Source organism: Atractosteus spatula, chromosome 13, assembly GCF_055471065.1.
Source record: "Atractosteus spatula isolate fAtrSpa1 chromosome 13, fAtrSpa1.hap1, whole genome shotgun sequence".
Classification (NCBI taxonomy): Eukaryota; Metazoa; Chordata; class Actinopteri; order Semionotiformes; family Lepisosteidae; genus Atractosteus; species Atractosteus spatula.
This window is the reverse complement of record NC_142718.1, coordinates 41,478,915-41,494,247: the sequence shown is the minus strand read 5'-3', so window position 1 is coordinate 41,494,247 and position 15,333 is coordinate 41,478,915. Positions and strand designations below refer to the sequence as shown.

Genomic DNA, 15,333 nt, shown 5'->3' with positions numbered 1-15,333 from the left:
AACCTCATCTGAAGAGTGAGGTGTTCCAGGTCATCTGGTCATCAGCCAAAATAAATAAAACATATAAAATAAAACTTTTAAAAGATAATATATTTTTTATGACACCTGTTAAACATGTACAGCAAACTGGAGAATTTAAATAGTGTTGTTTTTGTGCTTTGAATTTTCTGTAATGCAATTAAATAGTTTGTTATTTCAATTTATTTTGCTACCTCAAACTAAGCTCTGAGGTCTTCAGCTCTTTTACACGCCTGACCCATTTTTGGAAAGGAATATTCTGTTTGTAGGGAATTACATAACATTTCTTGAAATAAAGTTTACATACTGTACAATGCATTAAAATGAGAGATTTCCTATAAACATAGCTTGTGTGGCTTTTCTGTGGTATCTACACAACTGAGCACAATCATGTACAACTGAGAACGGCAGCCCAGGATTTGATAAGCTGTAACTGCAGCTGTCAAACAAAACAGGCAGTAAATAGAGATTTAAAAAGTTGCTCACATGCACAGAGTACAGCTGATCATACACAGCTCCTTCAACTTTTATGTAACTTGTAACTCCCGTCTTATTTGTAGTTAGACAAAATCAACGACAAGTTCAAGGAGGTGCTACCACTGACAGCCGAGGAGGACCCAAAGAGAAGAGTGATTCCCTCTCGAGATGGCTTTGCTGTCAGTTCGGCAGCTTCCGTGTTTCACCATTTTCATTTCTGTGACCACCAGGGAGCTCACTGTTGGCGTAGGGTCATCGGCGATGTGTCCTCTCCCAGACACATTCTGCTCCAGTCAGAGCTTTCTGATGACAGAATGAGACTTTCTTAATGCACTAGTGGGCTCAGTGACCGATACTGGCCTGTCATTTATATTCTTTTTTTTTTACTGAACAGAAAAGGACGCCCTCTTGTTCTTAGCATGCTAAAACTTCATTCAGATTGTCAGACGCTTAAGAACTGACAAAGTGCCTCTTCAGTTTGCAGTTTTAAAAACAAAAAGACTCACCATGGATGGAACAAGTAAATTAAATATAAGCAGAAGAATCCAAGCAATTTGTCGAAACCTCTGGGATATGGATTTGCACACACCCAGGACATAGGTTTCTCCCTGAAGGCATATAATGGCATAGGCAAAGTGACGAGATAAAACTCTAGCAGGCCAGTGTCCCGGATAATAAGACATTCAGCACAGAGCTATCCAGAGTTCTTGCTTTCCTTTTAAGGTCGGCCACCAAGGTCTAATTCAGAGAGTCTTCTACCATTTGGGAATTGAATGGGAGTCGCATGGGAAAAGATCACAATTCACCCCCTTTTCCTCTGTGAAAAAATGCTGCCACACTACCCAGCCCAAACCTTTGCACTGGCAAGAAGGGAAACACAAATTGCTACAAGAGCTCATGAAAGAAAAATTAACGCTGATTCAAAACAAGTAAAAAAACTTAAATAATCTAACAAAACAAATGTCACAATTATTAGGAACCCTGAAATCACATGTTATTGGTTTGTGGATTTTGTCATAGTTTGACCTCAAATGAAGGACAATTGCTCCTTTGTGTAAAGTAACTGCCTGGCTTTTAACAGACCTCTGTATGCCAATTCCTCTGCAGGCTAGAAATTCTACCTTCACTGCCATTCAAGCCCATCTAGTCACTAATCTTCTTGGTGCAATGAAGGAGCTTAACAGCTTTGCCACACTATCCCTTCCCAAATGTCATTATCACAATGTACTGTATAACTGACTCAGTGCCTACATTTATAATTTTCTTCATGGAAAGTTAACGGCACTCCATTGACATTCAAAGGCATTCTCCATCTTTCCTGTTCTTGATAAATCACCACTGTGTATTTTCTTTAAATAATTCATTCTGTTTTGAATAAACATGTGCTTGATGTAATTTGATGCAATGTGTAGATCTGCAGCATGTTTTGCACATTAATCAGCTCATTAATGAGGTGTTAGCATTGCGCTTAAAAGAATTCAATACTCTCTGAGTTCATCCACATACTGTATTTGGATAGAACTGTGTCCTGGTTTACCTTTGCTTTGCTGCTGTTAACATTGCTTGCAAGTCTGTTTTGCTCAGCTGCTGGTAGTACTGAGACTACTATACCTTCTTATGTAATTGAGTTCTGTGTTTCAATTTCATAAGGGTCAGTAATACCTTCTACAGTATACTTTACTTCATATAAAATTACTGGAGCACATGGATCTTTGAACTGTAACCATAGACTACCTATGGAATTTATACCTGGGACACCAGCTTAAGTACATACATGGATTTAGGTTGAGCTGTCCACAGTGGTTGAGAGACAGAATGGTTGTTTAAGCTTGTGGAGAAAAAGAGTTTTTTGAAAATGAATACCCCCAAATACCCCCCCAAAAAAATACCTCCATTTAGATGCAACTCAGAATATTTACAGTGAGGTATAGTGTTCAGACCTTTGTTATTTATATTAGCATACTAGGCCTCATACTAGCAGGCCTTGTGGTTTCATGCAAAGTCAGACAGAGAGGGCACTTCTCATTATTAAAAATCTGTTAGTGCAAAAAGTGCAACTCAACCAACACATTTTTGCACATTAAAGTTGCACCTTTTTAAGCAAAATGCAGAGTGACTTCTGTTTTGCCACTTGCACAGCTGAGCTAAAAAGAATGTGGCTTGAGGACAAATCAACCTGTTGTTCTTTGCCCTTGGAAAGATGTGATGCTCTTTGTAGGTCTCCAAAGTTCTGCACTGTGCTAGCCTGTTTTCTAAAAACACTCTGTTTTAGAAATCTGGACAGAAATCTAATCAATAAAGTTACTGTTGGCAAAGTACAATCTAGCAAAAACCCGTCTCACTTCAAGCACTTGGGTATCTGACTCACAACAGAGATGAAATTAATCAAAAGCCCATCCTTGCACACAGGACACTTGATATCATTACATAGGTATTGAAAAAGGAAAGAAAGTAAACGATATAGTGGAAAGATGCTGGGAGCTGCAACAGCTGTCAATATGAATTGCTGTTCAAGTAAGAAAATTTAATGGCAAATAGGTCTAAAAAACAAGTTAATTTGATTTTATCTTGAACCTGCAAATATAAGTATTAAAAAACATGTATACCATCATTTCAAACTGAGCAATCTCAGTCCGCTTTTCTTATATTCCAGAATCTTTTCTAAGAAAAGCCATACAGAACTTTTTTTTTTCTCTGGAGTATGTTTTTCAATAGTTGTCAGTTGTCAAAATTCAAAGACTAGAAGAGCTGTCCAGGAAGAACCTCTGAAAACAGTAGTATACCCAGTAACAAGTAGTTCAAGTGGGTAACTGCGTCAGCATGCGTAGGCTACAAAGGAACAAGTAACGGGTTTATTCCATGCTGAAAAGAAAGAAAACACAATGTTTCGGCTGTGGAGCCTTCTTCGGGTGACACCAGACATCTCTTTTCAGCATGGAATAAACCTATTACTTGTTCCTACCCAGTAACAATATCGCCTATTTTATTTATAGGTAAAGCAAATATATTAATATTGTAACACTTCGGGGCTCACGTGGGCGCCCTCGCCGCTGCCGCATCAGGTCGGCCCCCCACCGTCAGGGACTCGAACCCGGGCCTCCGGCGTCACTCAACAGGGACCCAGCCTCTTGAGCCAAAGGGAAATCTCCCGTCAGCCCAGCGGCTGCGGTCCCTGCTATTCACAGGGAAGGGCGGTGACATCACCACGCTGGTAAGCCGGCTCTCACAATCAATGGTGGCCGTATGCGTTACACTTTCCCCCGCTTAACTCACCGTCCTCGGCGAAGGGCTATCCCATCCCACTGCTGACACCAATGTAACGCTACGGGGTTCACGTGGGCACCCTCGCCGCTACCACATCAGGTTGGCCCCCCACTGTCGGAAACTCAAACCAGCGCCTCTGGCGTCACCCAACAGGGACCCAGCCTCTTAAGCCAAAGGGAAATCTCTCCTCAGCCCAGCAGCTGCAGACCCTGCTATTCACAGGGGAGGGCGGTGACGTCACCGCTCTTGTAAGCAAGCTCTCACAAGCAATGGAGGCCGTATGCGTTACAATATTATTCAGTTTTTCAAATGTGTATATTTTATTTGTGGATTAAATCGTTTAAAATTATCTTAATTATTTTTGGGAGAGGGTCACAATATGTTTCAAGCTAGAGCCCCATAATAACATCCACAATTTTAATCTTTTCTCCATTTTAAGAATTTTTCTGTGCATTTCTTCTGATCCAAAAGACTTCCAAGAGATATTCCAGGTGAACATAAAGTCCTAAAACATTTCTGTATAAACACTAATTACTATTTACCCATGCAGTATGCTTTAAAGCCTGAGGTACCTGCCAACAATATTGCATCCGAACTAAATCACACCACTTCTCCCCAACGGTTTCCAACAATCTGCCTCTGTTACCTCATTGACTCTTTGTCTACTCACTCTGCAAGTCCTACAAGCACTTCAGAGGAGAGGATGCAGTACAAAGAGCCAGGCCTTGATTATCTATGCTACCTGATGATATAGTTGCAAAAAGTCTTCTTTTTTCAAGACTTTGCGGGTAACTGTTTTAATATCAGCGGTGAAACATGATTATTACCTCTTAATGCTGAAATTACGGAGGGTTTTTTTAACACTAAATTTTTCCTGCCTTGCACCCTGTGGCATTAACATCTTTATCTCTCCATGTGTTTCTAGTTTTAAAACCTTTACCCCTGCTGTTTGAAAAATATTTCTCATTTTCCTCCCCCATGGAGTACAGAAATCCCCAAAGGCAAACCATTAGTGATCTTTCTGCCTTTCCCCAAACACTTATTACTATCACCCGCGCTACTTTCACTGCCTCATTGGCTTTTGGTAAATTATGCAAATAAGGTGATGTTCAACATATACTTTTCTTTTTTCTGCAATTGCGCAAGTTTGCACAGATTTCTAGAACAGGCAGGCCATTAAAGTGAGTGGAACTGTCAGCAAGATTTATGCATCGATGACAAATTAGATTGAAAATGTTTCATTCCTAATTTTCTGTGCACTTTTCACAGGTTTAGCTAAGTTATGTATTTGCCTTTTGGGGAATGACTTTTTCATGCAAGAGTTCGCATTTTTACAAATCTGAAAACTTTATAAAGGCTGCTTGGTGATTGATCATTTGTTTGCATAAAGTATGTGCAGACATTCTAGATTTTACTTAAAGAAGATATGCATGGTTAACATCACAAGCTTTGCCACTGTCAAAAGTTTTAAAAGTGAATTCATTAAAACTGATGATATCATTAAACAATTGGTTTAGGGTATAGTATTTCCATAAACCCCATTGTTTTAATAAAGTTCTAGACAGCTGTACTGTAAGTGAAAAAAAAAACGTGACCAAAACTTTTCTTGTTTTGTTGCATCACTAAACATGAAGGGATGGAGAAACGTCAAGTCCTGTCCCAGTAAAAAGAGTGAGGGAGACTGAGGGACTACTCATATTATTCAGGGCTATATTGACCCTTATTCTGTAAAGGTATTGAGAGATCTTCTTATTTTTAGACGTCTTCCCTATTCTTAACATCCCTTCTTCTGGTTAGATGTAGGAACATTTTCATTTTAACTGTGAAGCTGTGTGCGAAGGTTTTGTTGAGGCAATTTCCTTCTGTTGCAGACATTAAATACCTGCCTCTTATCTGGATTAATTCTCTAGAAATTCTACTTGTGCTGCTGACAACTATGATACTGCTTATGCTTGCTGAGAGAATTTACTTCCATTAAACTTGAGGAAACTTGGTGCATCAATGCAAGTAAATGCTGTACAATATTTAGTGCATTTAATGAATTAGTAAATTAACTGACTGCCAATACTGACATCAGTGTAATACTGTATAAGGTATTTTACTGACTTTCACATTATCTTCTTTTGCAGGAGGTGAGTTTCCCATTTTCGAGTAATGAATTCAACCTAGTAAATAATTCCTTCTTTCAATTCCTTCAGATTAAAATTAAAGTCTAAAGCACATATTACCCTTTTTTCTCTGGGTCAGAGTGTTGTACAGTACAAAGATCTGAATGTTTTTATTCCTTATACATATATTGTTTCTTTATAATTAATTATGGAGACAGCAGCAATCAATAAATAGGAGAGAGATCTTCAAATGAGAAGGGATTTAGCTGCCTAGAGTGAAATATGTCGTAGCAACCTCTTGTATTCCAGGAATACAAAGGTTAAATTTATCCTTTATCATTTTCTGCACAGGGCAGACTTCTCACAAAGATTTCTCTTTGAATGTGTTCACAGAAAGATGTCAACTCTGTAAAGATAAAATATCTCTATGAGCTGTAGTATTGTCAGACAATAGACCTGTCTTTTATCTTTATCTGGTATATCACCCATCTAGTTAGTTTGGCTGCTAGTAAAATATCTGAGAATTTCATCCAGACCTTTCCTGAAGGATGCCAGAGTATCAGGTTAAAACAGAAGTGCAGGTAGCTTGTTCCAGATTCCCTTGTGCAATCATGTGTCTCATGATATCTCTGGAGATTGCTACAATAATAACAATAGTACTTCTCACAACTGCAAAGAAAGTAGTTTTGTTGTTACGGTGGAAAGAATGAGTTAACGTATCTGCTCCTCAGTGGGTGAACGTGTTGCCAGAGTACAGTTGTATGGAAAGGATGGCAGTAAAACTAAAATTCATAGGGACTTCAGCTTGCCACAGCCTATACCAGGGATATGCAGATGTGGATGGATGGATGGAATATGTGTATTGGGAATAAAAAGTTTGCTATACAGTATACTGTATATGTTCAGGTGGGTAGCTGTATCAGCATGTGTAGGCTGCAAAGGAACAAGTAATAGGTTTATTCCATGCTGAAAAGAGAAGGAAAAGGAAACACAACGTATCGGCCGTGGAGCCTTCTTCAGGTGTGGGCATATATATATATACTGTATATGTCTTTTCTAGAAGGACAGGGAACTAAAAGGATGACAACCGGAGAATATACAAACGCACACACCAAGGGTCCAATTAAGAATCAGGCCCAGAACTCAAAGCTTGAATGGCAGCAGTGTTATCTGCCATGCCACTAGACCACCACCACCACTGAGCTCCTGATGGTCAATATTTAGCTGTGACTGTTACCACTTTCTAACTCAGCGCTTGTTAGACACCAGTTTTGTATGCTTTTCAATTCCCTTATAAATCTGTAATTCGTTCAGTTTTCGTAAAGGTTTCGTCTGTGTTAATTTTCTTCAGCTTTCGAGTGAAACAAGTGGGAAGGGAGAGAGAGCAGGGAAAGTGAGGCTGTGGATTAAGTTTTGCACTGAGACTTCCCTAAAAGAAACATCTCACTGTTGTGTAATGCATGTCTTATCACACTGTACATTAACTTTCTCAAAAAGTTTTGCAGAAGTTGAAAAATTCGCTGAACTGAAGCTTAATGAACAAGGGCATATTTTAGAAAGGTGTCACAACTCCTTACCACGTAATTGTTTTTCATTTATTTTAACATGTATAGTTGAAAAAATAGGCTGTTTCAATGAATAGATTAAGGCCTGTGAGTGCAAACAAATGACAAATCCCTCTTAACCCCATGAGCTGCTTTCTAAACACTCCCATCAAATATCACTCTCAGAGAACGTTATTAAACACAACTTTGCAGATTTACTTCCTACAAAGTGCCATTTAACAAAACCCAGGCAGGAAGGAAGCATTGCGAGGGAATTACAGGTTGCCAGTACATTTCTTGCTAAAGGAGTGACAGGGGATCATTTTGCTTAGGGGGCCACCTCCAGTGTGTTGTGACAACCAGTCATTACACCTCCGAAAGCTGCTCTCAGCTGCAGGTTTCTGTAAGATGCAAATGGCCACAAATGGGCTCCAACTGTGGAAAAGCTAATAACGTGGTTTTTCTCTTAAGGTGGAAGGTTTTCACAGACCAATGCTTTTTTTTTTCTTCTTCAGCAATGAAAAAAAAACTACCCCTCGCACTTTCCCTTCTGTTCTGTCAGAAGGGCTTTTGCACACACCTGAAGAAGCAAAACACCTGGAGTTTTTTTTCTTTTTTTGGCTTTTCAGCCTAGCATTCATATCCACTTGTTCCTTTGTAATTAAATGTTCAGTATTTCTGCAGGCATGTCTGTATGCATTATTATGGTATTTTTTCAGATCACCCCATATGATATATTAAAATATAGATATTGTTTCACAGTTTAGATAAGCAAAATATCTAATTAACATACATACTGTACTGTATAGTGCTTAGGCAGAGCAGAAATCATTTAGGAGGAGATGAATAACAAAGGGAATCCAGGTTATGAAAAGATATTTTCACCTCTGAAAAAAGACATTCTAAACACCATTTGATCTGTTTGAATTTACAGCATGTGTCTCTTATTAACTTATAAAATACTTAAAACTATGCACAAAAAATGGCAAACTGTATACTGCATGAATATGAAAATGCAACATTTTCCCTCCTGGCTGTAGAAGATCGAAACTCATAGTGTCTGTAGGTTTGTGCGCCCAGGGACAGGTAAGCCCTTCTGAAAAGCTGAGAGAAAATTGTTCAGGTACAAACTCAGATCTAAGGAAAAGGTTTGTCATGAATTCCCAAACTCACAATCCACAGTTGACACCTGAAGAAGGCTTCACAGCCGAAACGTTGTGTTTTCTCTCTTCTCTTTTCAGCATGGAATAAATCTACATGTATTACTTGTTCCTTTGCATCCACACTTGCATACTGTATGTAAAGGACAATGCAGAAAGAAATCCTATTATGAGCACCTTGTGTCCTTTCTTAAAAACTAATATAGACACAAAAGATTCTAAAAGTCATAAAGTTGTTGGCTATGACATGAAAACCCCTTCATGGTGATAGATCACAGCTGAGCATCCCACTGATGAACGAACACCACATTACCTGCATTTTCTCTGCTGGGTTTAATTTGTTTGCATTTCAATTCAGTGTTTAACTAAGTACTTTAATCCTGAAGCTTTATAGCAAGATAAAGAATATTTAGTCATAAATTCTTTTAGAAAATTGAAAATAATACTAGGGAACACTACAGTAAAAAGACCATCCTTTGATTCTTTTTGTTTCAAAATTAAGTGACCTGTTACAAGCTTTAATTGAATTTATTCACTGTGTCATTTGAAATTAAACTCATAAATACACTACAAACTAGTATTGCAATAACGCAGCATATTCTTCCCTGGTAAAATAGTCAGATGTATGCACTGTTTGAAATAAATGAAGGAGCTGGTGATTTTGTTTAAAACTCATTGCGCACCCAGTTCTTTGGCTTGTCTCAATTTTCAAGGTTCATAAAATCCTAACACAACCTGAGTGTTACCACTGGGACTGATTATATTTTGCAAAGTGCCTCAATTCCCAAGCTTTTAAATGAAAATAGAAGATGTGGTACAGCTTCTTTCAGCTGTATTTAGGTACACCAGTTTTACAAATCCAGCAACACCGATGTTTATGTTACTGTCAATATCTCAACACAATTGCCTTCAACTTCCACCAAGAGCTAGTGTGCTATCCTCAAAATAATTAATGGCTTTATGTCTGATCTTTCAGTGTATTTACCTTTACTCACAAGAACCTACACAATAGGGTGGTGTTCTTTGATTGAACTCAATGAAGCAGGAATGTTGAAGGCATTGAAGAAGTCAGACTCATCCAAGCATAAATAGTTTTTTTTTTCTTTTAACAGAGTCATTTTATAAAATGCCACAGTAGAAAAACACAAAGAAAGATGATTTTTATGTTCATAATACAGAGATTTCACGTTTTCAGATTCTATTTGTTTTGCAAACACATTTTGAATACATACTAGACATAGGCCTTTATTTTTAGAATACATTTTAAAGTGAGCTAACTGAACAAAAATGTTTTAAAAATACTGTGTTTATAAAACATTTTTTGTGTGAATATCCTCATTGTTACATGAGATTCTGAGTGTGATAAACATTCCTCCTTGAGTCCCTTCATGTATTAGTAATAAGAAACATTTTATATATCTTAATATCAGTACATGAAAAGTGATTGTTCTCCTATTCCTCCAAATCCAGTCATACTCTGAGCAACCTAATAAATTCTTCAATCCCAGATTAAGATTTGATTCTCATATGGCTGGATGAAATTCTTGCATGATTAGCTACAAATTACCACACAGCCTAGATGTGAATATCTTTTGACCTCTTGAAACATGAGGTTTTTTTTATAGAGGTAATCTTTTTGAGTTACAAAAATGGCTGAGGTAAGACTGTACACTGTATTTATAAATTCTGCCTCCTAATCTGTGGCAAGAAGTACAGTAGTTTATGGCTCAAGCTTCCTCACAGATAAAACCTCTTAGTTTGAAGGTCATGATAAAATGCCACGAAGCCAGGAGGAGAGAACTTGACCACAGCCTTGAGTCTGATCTGTGCTGTAATGTCTGTGGACTAGATTGCCATATGAGTAGAGAATCTGCGGCACATTATGATATTGAGGGAACTTAATTGTTTGATCTGTAAAACGCCTGACCTACTGTAGCTGACTGAAAGAGTGTGTGACATTCCCAGAAAGGCTGGACATGAGAATACACATTCATTGCTGGTGTTTAAAAATATTTCTATACCACGTCTGCCCTTTACATGCTGTGGTCAAATGTATTTTGTGTCCTTGTCCTACATGTGATGGTTTTTGTAACACAAGAGTTTAGGTGGGGCTGTGATTGCATTATAAAAGGCCTTTGAAAAAGACAGTATTTTAGAGCAGAGTAGACATTGCATTTATTTTGCTTTCTGGATGGCCATCCGAATAAACTTACTTCTTAATTGCACTGAAGTGCACTGTACGTTCCTGCATACATACAGTACAGGTACTTTGTATTATGTATATATGTATAGATGTAATGTATCTATGCAGTATAAACAGAAATTAATAATGTAGTAATGTCCACACATACACAGAAAACAAACCTGAATCGACTGTATGGATACCAAGACGATTGCAGGTCTCAGTCTGTCGCGGCCTTTGTCTGCCAGGACACCTGTTGAGATATTCCAGGAGGTGCATCTTCTTCCACATGTTCTACAGTGGAGGTCTTGGGCCCCAGAGCCCTGGCTGCCGGGGGGTAATATAGGAATGCTAGTGAGTCAGCGCGGTAAGTGAAGGGCCTTTGGGTCAAAAGGAACCCTTGTTCACTTCGCCCTGTTAGTTCTGATCCTGCACATTACTCATTGCCCTGGCTCCTTAACTCTAAAACTCAGGGATCTTATGCTTTCAGGGTATCAGATTCCACAAGAGCTTGAAGCAGCCTGCTCCAGCCTCAACAATCCTTTAAGTAAAAACCTATCTCCTTTTCTCAGTTTGAAATGCTGCTCCCCATACTTCACGCTCATGTAGCCTGCTTCCTTTGTCACTGCTGATTCTGATGAAGTCCCATGATTTGACATCGTCAGTGATTTTGACAATTCTGAATACCTGCATCAATCAATACTCCCCTAATCTTCTGCGTTCAAGACTAAAAATATTCAGTTCTGTGAGCCTGTCTGTCGATTTCAAGTTCTATATCTTTAGCTGTATATTCTGACATTGAACATTAAATTTAAAATTAAACATGTAAAATGTTAATGATATGTCAACATAAAGACTTAGAGCTTTGTTTCAGAGCTACTTTCTCCAGTTTCTGAGTTTTCATCTCATATTTATAGTTTATGTTTTTGTTACCTGCATGTAACAGCTCACCCTGGTCTACTGTACATTAAATGTCACCTGTCAGGTGTTTGTCTTGCCTTACATTTTGTCTAAATCTATTTGAGTTTTTTTCTGCAGCCCCTGTAGTGTTTCCTCCTACAATGCTGTTGTCTGTGAATCTGACTAGTTTATTAACTAACAAACAATCTTCATCATTAATATAAAATACGAAGAGAAATCTACAGATTCAATACAGATCAAAGAATTACCCCACTAATTACATCGCCCTGGTCTGACAATTCACACTTACAGTATCTGTACTGTTTTCTATATTTAAACTGTTGGATAACTTGTAAAATTAGTCTGGAGGACTGTAATGAAGGTAATCCATTATTTCCATTTCTATTCTGTCTTGAGTGCTTCCTGCAAACTCAGCCATGCACTTTTTCAAGAAATACTGTAGGAAGAAAGTGTATATATTTACAATACATACAATAAAATCTTCCAAACATTCTCATCTTTAAAATTCTTAAACAAGAACTCTTCCTTACACGCAACACCAATGTTAATTAGAAAAGACAAAGGATATTCTTATGTAGAGATTATTTACAATTAAATTATTAAAAATTCCACATTTCAAACTTTCAAAGCTTGATAGAATACAAGATGAATCCCAGTAATCAGCCAGATTAAAATCTGTGATGAAAATGTACTACACGTCTTAATTAAAAAATAGTAAGCATTAGATAAAAAATAAAAAATAGATAACTGTTCTCTTAAATTGTTTGCTTTTTAGAACTTGAGGCTCCTTCCAGACCACCTGTTGAAACTCAACTACACTCTTCAGTCTCTTTACCGACAGAATAAGTCTTTCTTCAGCAGTTCTGCACAACAGCTCCTTTCACCACAGGACTGGATAAGTTATACAGTACCTGTCCAAATTAGTTTTCCATCAAACATCACAGGGACCAACATCATTCTGGTATGTTTTAATGTTGTATACTAGAAAAAGAATGGAAATAAATAAATATATATACACACAAATACATATAATATAATGGTTAATTAAGTACTGGACGGTTTGAGCCTTAGGTTCATTGATGATGAAGATTAAGAATGCCAATAGTTTAAAGGAGAAAGGAAGCTGTTGCATAAACTACAAAGCTACAACAGTATCTAAATGGGATCTGTCTATAGTGTGTAGCAAATATATATTTGCTTATATGAAAAGGAACAGGCAGAACTTTCCATTAGTGGTTTAACTGAAAAGAAGCAGATATTTTAAGTTGCTGTTTGTATTTCTTAAATAGTCCCTTGGGGGATTAATAACATGGCTGAATTTATGTAAGTACAGTTGTGTAATGGTAAAAGCATACTTATTATTTGCCAGAGGCAGAAACCTCTGCTGTTAATTGGATAATAGTAAGTCTCCTTTCTTCCATACTTTCCTAGACAACTTATCAGTCGAGGTTATGTGGAAGGTGTGAATAGGAATCTCACTTTTCCGATATGTAGGATGTTTTTTACCATTTGGATGGCTTACATAAAATAATAGTAAATACTGCTTCCTGAAACCAAATAAACTACTGTACATGAAAAACTAAAAACCCATCATTGATTATTTTAAACTGTAAGACAACCTTCATTCAGAAAACTCAAAAAGTACATTTTTGCGCATTTGAAATTCAGCAACTGTCATCTTAACTGTGATCTGTTCGTTCATATACAGCTTTAGTTTTTGCTTTGTTTTAAATAAATCCACCTTAAACCATGCATCTTCTACAACATTAAACAATAAAACCTCTTATCATTTTAATAACCCCTTTTTATGTGAGTCTCACATTCATTTTCTTATCTAAAAGATTATAGCCAAAGGAAGCGCACATTTTAATGCCATTTTGTCAGCTAAATGAATAATTTTATTGTTTTCATAATGTCTGCTTTTATTCTGAGGGTCAAATTTTATTTAAATCTCAGTCCATTAGGAGCTGTAAAATGCTCCTTTTTTTGATAAACAGAATCAGCAGGGAAGCCTATTCAGATAGGAAATGTTACTTCATCCTCCTGACGATTTTTTGGTTTCCTATGGACCAGCTGACAGGTAGATACAGTTTTCCTTTGCTTACTTAGAAGATTTATAACAATTCTAAAATGGTTACAATTTGAGAAACCCAGCAATCAGCACAATCGTCATTTGGGAGCCAGATGGATCCAGAACGAAACAGAATCTGTGTCCTTAGACCTCCAAGAAAGCTTTGATTCAAATCATTAAGGCTAAACCTTTAATTTCCCTTCACTCCAAGTGCTGTTTGTGGAGGGCTCAGCCCCCAGGGATTAGAAAGTTTTTTTTGCTAAAGAATTCTGATGCTGAAACCCTGTGGATGCTATTTCGAAAATGTTACTCCAAGAGGACAAAGGGATTTGATGCTTTTATATCTGTCTAGTTTGTGAAAGAAATACATAATTCAAAGAAGCAATAAGATTATGGATTTACAAATGAATGCCAGATATCTGGCAACTTGCATGTCCTCTACTTTTTTAATACATTTTGCTAGATAGAATATATCTAAAAACAGGACTCAAAAACTGAAAAGATATTCAGCTAATATTCCAAAATCCTGCAAACTCCCCCCAACATTTATGTTATTTATAAGGACATTACAGACATCATTCTGGAGCACTAAAACATCTGACAGTGATGTCAATGGCAATACTAGATTCAAAACCCTTGCACAGCGCTACAAGAAACTTTTCTGCATTATTGAAAGTAACATGTTGGTCCGCTAGCAGCAACGGGACAGGCCATGACTACAGTTTGGTCCTGATTTATCCACAACAATACACCCAAGTACTATAGTCAGCACAGGTGGGCACATCTGTACATGTACATCTGTACAACATCATCTGTGTGCGACAGGTCTAGAGTTCAAGGGAAGTGTTGGCTATTTCTTTACTAGAGATGGTGAGTAAGACCATGTGCTCAGTGATTTGGGGTCTTTTTTGGTAAAATTAATGATGCCCTGTGGGCAATGAGCTAAGGCCAAGACATATTGCTCCATGATGTTTTCTTGGCAGCCCTGATATGACTCTCAGAAATGGGAAGATGGGTTAGCTAGTTAGTGGGACGCCACCCCATGTTTACCAAGAACTATGCCACAGGCCTGACAGGATTCTCTCACACAGTGCCACAGAGGGATATCTCAGAAGTCAACATTTTACTCCAATCAGAAAAAAAAGTGTGAGACCGCAGTCAATAGTTAATGGCATCTCTAGCAATCTCACCTCACTTGCCAGTGACTGGCAGTCATGAGTAGTGCAGTATGTAGTCAAAGGGCTCTTTTATTTATGGTGCATAAACCACTTCTTCTGCGTTGAGATAAGCAGTGGATCCAGTAGCAGTGCTCATCGAAGTTTTATATTCTGCAAACTTCTACACAGTGCTAGTTTTCAGCAGTCAGTCCTGATGGATGATGGTATTTTAGTAAACAATCCTTAATCATTATGCATACAATTTTTTTCTCACTCTGATGTGGCTCAGTCACTTGCCACCAGTTGCATGACACAATAAAAATGTTTCTTTGATATCCTGTCATATCACAAAAAATAGAGATTGTACAGAACACTTGGGTTTGTTCCTATATTAAGAACAATCTGGAGCAATCTGGTACTGTTTTCCAGTG

At 37.7% G+C, this 15,333-nt stretch overlaps 1 long non-coding RNA gene across 1 annotated transcript in view; it reads right to left on the bottom strand.

The window, feature by feature from the left end:
• Positions 1-11,077, bottom strand: part of LOC148822451 (uncharacterized) — a 20,828-nt gene extending 9,751 nt beyond the window's left edge. The window contains exon 1 of the long non-coding RNA XR_016093907.1: positions 10,936-11,077. This is a non-coding gene — a long non-coding RNA (uncharacterized LOC148822451). The remainder of the gene's footprint in view (positions 1-10,935) is intronic.
• Positions 11,078-15,333: the final 4,256 nt, after the last annotated feature.